The sequence below is a fragment of the Corvus kubaryi genome, unplaced genomic scaffold, assembly GCF_017639235.1.
Source record: "Corvus kubaryi isolate FWS band 111438036 unplaced genomic scaffold, C.kubaryi_AGA036_p1.0 37260, whole genome shotgun sequence".
NCBI lineage: Eukaryota > Metazoa > Chordata > Aves > Passeriformes > Corvidae > Corvus > Corvus kubaryi.
This window is the reverse complement of record NW_024581077.1, coordinates 90,181-95,622: the sequence shown is the minus strand read 5'-3', so window position 1 is coordinate 95,622 and position 5,442 is coordinate 90,181. Positions and strand designations below refer to the sequence as shown.

Genomic DNA, 5,442 nt, shown 5'->3' with positions numbered 1-5,442 from the left:
CTTCAAGAGTGGACCCTCGAAAGCAGTTGCGGGAAAAGCTGCAAGTCGGGGGAAAGGACTCACACGCAGGCAGAGACTCCTCTTCCTAAATGGACTGAACAATATTTGGAAGTGGGCGGCTGTCTCGTTGTGATAATGTTTTCATAGCATGAGCAAGAAGAGACTTCTCTTTCTAAATGGACTGAACAAGGTTATTATGGAAGTGGTAAACAGACTGAACATCTTAAGGGTTGTCTTTTCACATTGTCAGTGGGAGAAGGGAGGAAGGTGGGGGGAGGAGGAGAGTTCTGAAGGTGGTATAATTTTTTTTTTTTCCCTCTTTTAGGTTTGTTAATAAACTTCTTTATATTCTTTCAAGTTTGGTGCCTGCTTTACATTTCTCCTAATTCTTATCTCACAGCAGATAAACAGTAATGAGTATTTTGGACCAAACCACTACACTAAATTGGTGTTTCTGCCCGGTTACAAACCAAACCCGCGACATTGGGGATCAACTGCAAGGAGGCCCCAGACATTAGCTGGACCTCACTTTGTCTCAGTCCTAGCTGAACAGATTATCTGAAGCAGTAGCATGTCAAGATCCAAGGAAGAGGCATGTGGAAGAAGCAGCATCAATGGAGAATGAGCCCAGACGCAGGTGAGCCAGGGGGACCCCAGTGCCTCCTTCAGAGAAGGTACCTGAGAACCCCAAGAGAAATCATTGTCTTCCTCTTTTGCTTCTCCTGCTGCTACTGGCAAGACACCTAACAAAGATAAGAAGCATGTCATTTCTGTGGGTGCTCATTTCATTCTGCTTTTCTCCACCTGCTTCACTCCAGAGAGGCTTACAAAGGTAGCCACTTAGTCCCTCTGAAATTACCTTTGCCGCACTCCACTGCAGCAGAGCACACATCCAACCTGTTGCTGTTTGCAGCAGGAAGCTGCATGCTGGCCAACACTTTCCCTTCACCTTTAGAATCAGTCTGTGTAATGTAAAAGACACACGTGAGGACTGTGCCTGGCACAGGCAGCTTATCCACCCGCTTCCTTGCTCAAAACTTCTTCTTCTGCCAACAGGGCTAAGGAGAGGGATCAGGGGATGAAAGGAATAAAAGAGCAAACACAGCCAGCGCATTCAGTGTCCTGTTGAGCAAGGCTTTCAGAATAGGATCAAGGACACCTGTCCAAGCTAGAGAGAACCTAGGCAGAAGAAATTATCTAAAGTGTAGGTCATACAGGACCTGTTTCACATTGACTGCATCTGGAGGAGTAAGAGGGACCAATCTGGTTTTTATTTATGCCTCAGTGTATGTTATACACGAGGGGAAAAATTACTATAGGAGTTGTACACGTGCTGGAATCCCTGTCCCCGGGAAACCTTTGCCTGGCCACCGATCAGGGCAGAGGAAGTTTCTGTGATTGGCGGCAAGCGACCCCAATAACTTGCCAGTGGGGCAGATCCCTGGATGCCCAGGAAAAAATGCCTGGGGAATGGGGCCAATGGAAGGACCCTTAGCACGCAGAAGCAGTGAACCGCACCACAAAAGGGACCATTTCCTTTGGGTTTCTTGAGGGGAGCAGGGGCTCGCCTGGAGGGTCAGCTCACTCACTCCCCCCCCTGCCTCCCGTCTTTTCCTCCCTGCGATCCTGCTTCCCTGTCCGCACCTGTCCTGTCCTGCTTCGCAGTTTCCCCAAGGCAGCTCAACGCCACAGCAACCTCGTGCTCCGCTGTTTCCCCAGCGGAGCAGCCGTCGCCTCCCGCAGCCACCGTGCCCCAACCCTGAGAACCCACAGCTGTTCCACGAGTGCTCCCATAGCCACAGCAGCCTGGTTCTCCGCCGACAGAAGGGACACGCAGCTGGCTGCCGTTTGGAAATCACACCTAGCCCGCCACAGGAGCCACGCGGACTCATCACAGCTTGCGGCACACGTGCTCCATCTGCCGAGCTGACGCCGACAGTGTGCAGTGGAAGCGATCTGTCCCTATCTTCTGTTTCTCTCTCCGTCTCTCTTCCCCTCTTTGCACCCTTTGTATCCCCCTTCGGTAGCAACACTTTTCTTTGGCAATGAACAGTTCTCAGATATAATATTGCCACACTTGCGCTTTATTTTCGTCCGAGAAATCTATCAAAAGGAATCCTCCCTGACTCCCCTTTTATAGCAAGATGGGACAAGGGGTAATCTGAGTGATGGATAAACAGCAATCCTCACAGTGCCAGCCTTTCACTGGTTTCAGAGGACTGTAACCAACAGCGAGCTTTCCTGCTTTGTGCTATACTAGAAATCCTGATTGGAGGTCAGCCGCAAGGAGGCCCAAGACACGAGCTGGACCTCACTTTGTCCCAGTCCTAACTCAACAGACTATCTGAAGCAGTGGCTGGCTAAGGTCCAAGTTACGAGTGTGTGGCAGAAGCAGCAGCAAAGGAAAATGAGCCCAGAAGCCAGGGAGCCAGAGGGATCCCACTGCCTCCCTCAGAGAAGGTACCTTAGGAGTGCAGAGGGAGCATTTGTCTTCCTTTTTCTCTGCTCCTGCTGCTTTGTAGTCTCCTAAAAAAGGATGAACGTGTAATTTCTGTGAGTGCTTATTTCACTCTGCTGTTCCCGATCTGCTTCATTCCAGAGAGGCATATAAAACTGACCATTTAGTCCCTCTGAAATTACCTTTGCCACTCTCCACTGCAGCAGAGCGTGCATCCAACCTGTTGTAGTTTGCAGCAGGAAGCTGCACGTTGACTGATGCTTTCCCTTGACTTTTGGAATCAGTCTGTGTAATTTAAAAGATGCATGTGAGAACTGGCACAAGCTGCTTCCACACTCAAAGCTTCTGCTTCAGACAACAGGCCTAAGGAGAGGGATCAGGTGACGGAAAAAACAGAAGAGGCAAGCACAGCCAGTGTGTTTGGTATCTCTATTGAGCATTTTTAAAACAGGACCAAGTCCACCTGCCCAAGCTTGAGAGAACATAGGCAGAAGAAATAAATCTGTAGACTGTAGGTCATATGGGAACCCAGTTGACATTAACTGCATGTACAGAAGAGAGCTGTTTGATGGAAAAACAGCAATCTTCACAATGCCAGCCTTGCATGGTTTTCACAGAACTGTAACCAAAAGGGAGCTTCACTACATTATCCTTAGTGCAAATCTAGCTTGGACATCAGCTGCAAGGAGGCCCAGGACATTAGCTTGACCTCACTTTGTCCCAATCCCATCTGAACAGCATGTCTGAAGCAGTGGCATGTCAAGGTCGAACTTAAGAAGCGTGTAGCACAAGCAGCATCAAAGAAAAATGAGCCCACAAGCCAGAGAGTCAGTGGGGCCTCACTGTCTCCCTCAGAAAAGGTACCTCAGAATCCCAGGCAGAATCAGTATCTTCCTTTTTTGCTTCTCCTCCTGCTGGTTGCAAGACCCCTAAGAACACATGAGAAGCTCGTCAGAGCTCTGAGTGCTTGTTTCACTCTGCTTTTCCAAATCTGATTCACGCCAGAGAAGCCAACAAAGGTAACCATTTAGTCCCTCTGAAATTACCTTTGCCATGCTCCTCAGCAACAGAGTGCATGCCCACTCTACTGTGTTTTCTAGCAGGACGCCACACAGGGTTAATCACTTTCTCTGTAAGATCACTGAGACACTGTATAATTTAAAAGACACATGTGAGAACTGGCACAGCCTCCATGTGAACACATTTCCATGCTCAAAGCTTCTGCTTCAGCCAAGAGGCCTAACAAGAGAGGGATCAGGAGATGGAAAGAACAAAAAGGGCAAGCACAGACAGTGCGTTTGGCATTGTTGAGCAGGGTTTTCAAAATGAGACAAAATAAACCTCCCTAAGGTTAAGAGAACCTAGGCAGAAGAAATAAATATCTAACCTGTGGGTCATACATAACCATTTGACGTTGATGATTCACAAAAGAGATTTGTGAGGAGAAAAAAATCAGTTCTTACAATACCAGCCTTCTAGGACTTCAGAGGATTGTAACTAGAAGGAAGCTTTACTTCTTTGTCCTAGAAGTCCTGCTTGGAGGTAACCCATAGGGAGACACATGACACTAGCTGGACCTCACTTTGTCCCAGTCCTAACTGAACAGACTATCTGAAGCAGCGGCTGGTTAAGGTCCAAGTTATGAGTGTGTGGCAGAAGCAACAGCAAAGGAAAATGAGCCCAGGAGCCAGGAAGTCAGCGGGATCCCACTGCCTCCCTCAGAGAAGGTACCTTAGGAGTGCAGAGGGAGCATTTGTCTTCCTTTTCCTCTGCTCCTTCTGCTTTGTAATCTTCTAACAAAAGATAAGAAGTGTGTAATTTCCGTGAGTGCTTATTTCACTCTGCTTTTCCTCACCTGCTTCACTCCAGGGAGGCTTACAAAGGTAACCATTTAGTCCCTCTGAAATTACCTCTGTAAGGCTGCAATGCAATAGAGAGCACACTTGCTTTATGTTGGACTGCAGCAGGACCATTGTCTTCCTTTTCCACTGCTTCTTCTTTTGGCACATCACCCAAGAAATAAGATAAGCGTGTTGTTGCCTCAAGTGTTTATTTTCCAGTCCTTTGGCCCATCCCTCCAGACCAGCATCCCATTGATTTGGTGTCATTCTGCCACAGGCCACAGTGGTGTTCCTCCTCACCTCTTTGATAGCACAGTATCTTACATGACTCTGCCAATGCAGGTGTTTCCAAGGGAGTGACAGGAGTGTTCTCATAGCAGGAGGTGTCAATTTGTTCATTAGCAATACTAAATATAGAAAGGAAGAAGATGCATTAGGTAAAATCCCCCCAGACTTCCATGCACTCTCTGCAGAAAGAGCAAAAGCCATGCATGTTCCATTCTACCCGTATTCAGAGACAGCTGCTGAAGGGTCACACACACAAAGAACGTACTGCAGTCCTAGAGTAATGAAGACTGAAATCCTCATTACAGACATGCTCACAGTACAGGTGCCTGGTCTTATCTGTGGAGTAACTCACCCCTGCTACAGTCTGGCTACAGTCTCATCTGATAAATCCCTCTCCATTTCAAGGGCCAGTGAGTTCAAGCCCCCTGGCAGACGGACATCGCCAAAGCCTCTACTTCAGCTGGATGTTATGCTAATGGTGCAGCTACTCTCCATGTCATGATGGTTTAATGTCTCCTAATCCTGGTCCTCTCTTTGAGGGGTTTCAGAAATTCCCATGGTTAGCCTGAGGACCTGAGAGTTTAGAGAGCTCCCAAGTGGGTTATCAAAAGACCAACAAATATTGCACTTGCATTCCAAGACCTGTGTTGTCTTCTAACAACCCTGGGTTAGTTGGGGCTTGGGTTTGTTTAATAAGCAGAAAAACAGAAAAAAAAAAACAAAACAAAAAAACCCAAAACAATCAAAAAAGAAAAGAAAAAAGAAGAGAAGAGAAGAGAAGAGAAGAGAAGAGAAGAGAAGAGAAGAAAAGAAAAGAAAAGAAAAGAAAAGAAAAGAAAAGAAAAGAAAAGAAAA

At 47.2% G+C, this 5,442-nt stretch overlaps 2 long non-coding RNA genes across 3 annotated transcripts in view; both read right to left on the bottom strand.

Moving 5' to 3' along the window:
- Nucleotides 1-5,442, bottom strand: part of LOC121662639 — a 59,582-nt gene that overhangs the window by 51,177 nt on the left and 2,963 nt on the right. The window lies entirely within an intron of this gene.
- On the bottom strand, nt 1,821-5,296 carry LOC121662640. Its single transcript, XR_006015359.1, has 3 exons — nt 3,505-5,296; nt 3,323-3,387; nt 1,821-2,743 (listed from the first exon to the last, which is right to left on the bottom strand). It is a non-coding gene; the product is annotated as an uncharacterized LOC121662640 (long non-coding RNA).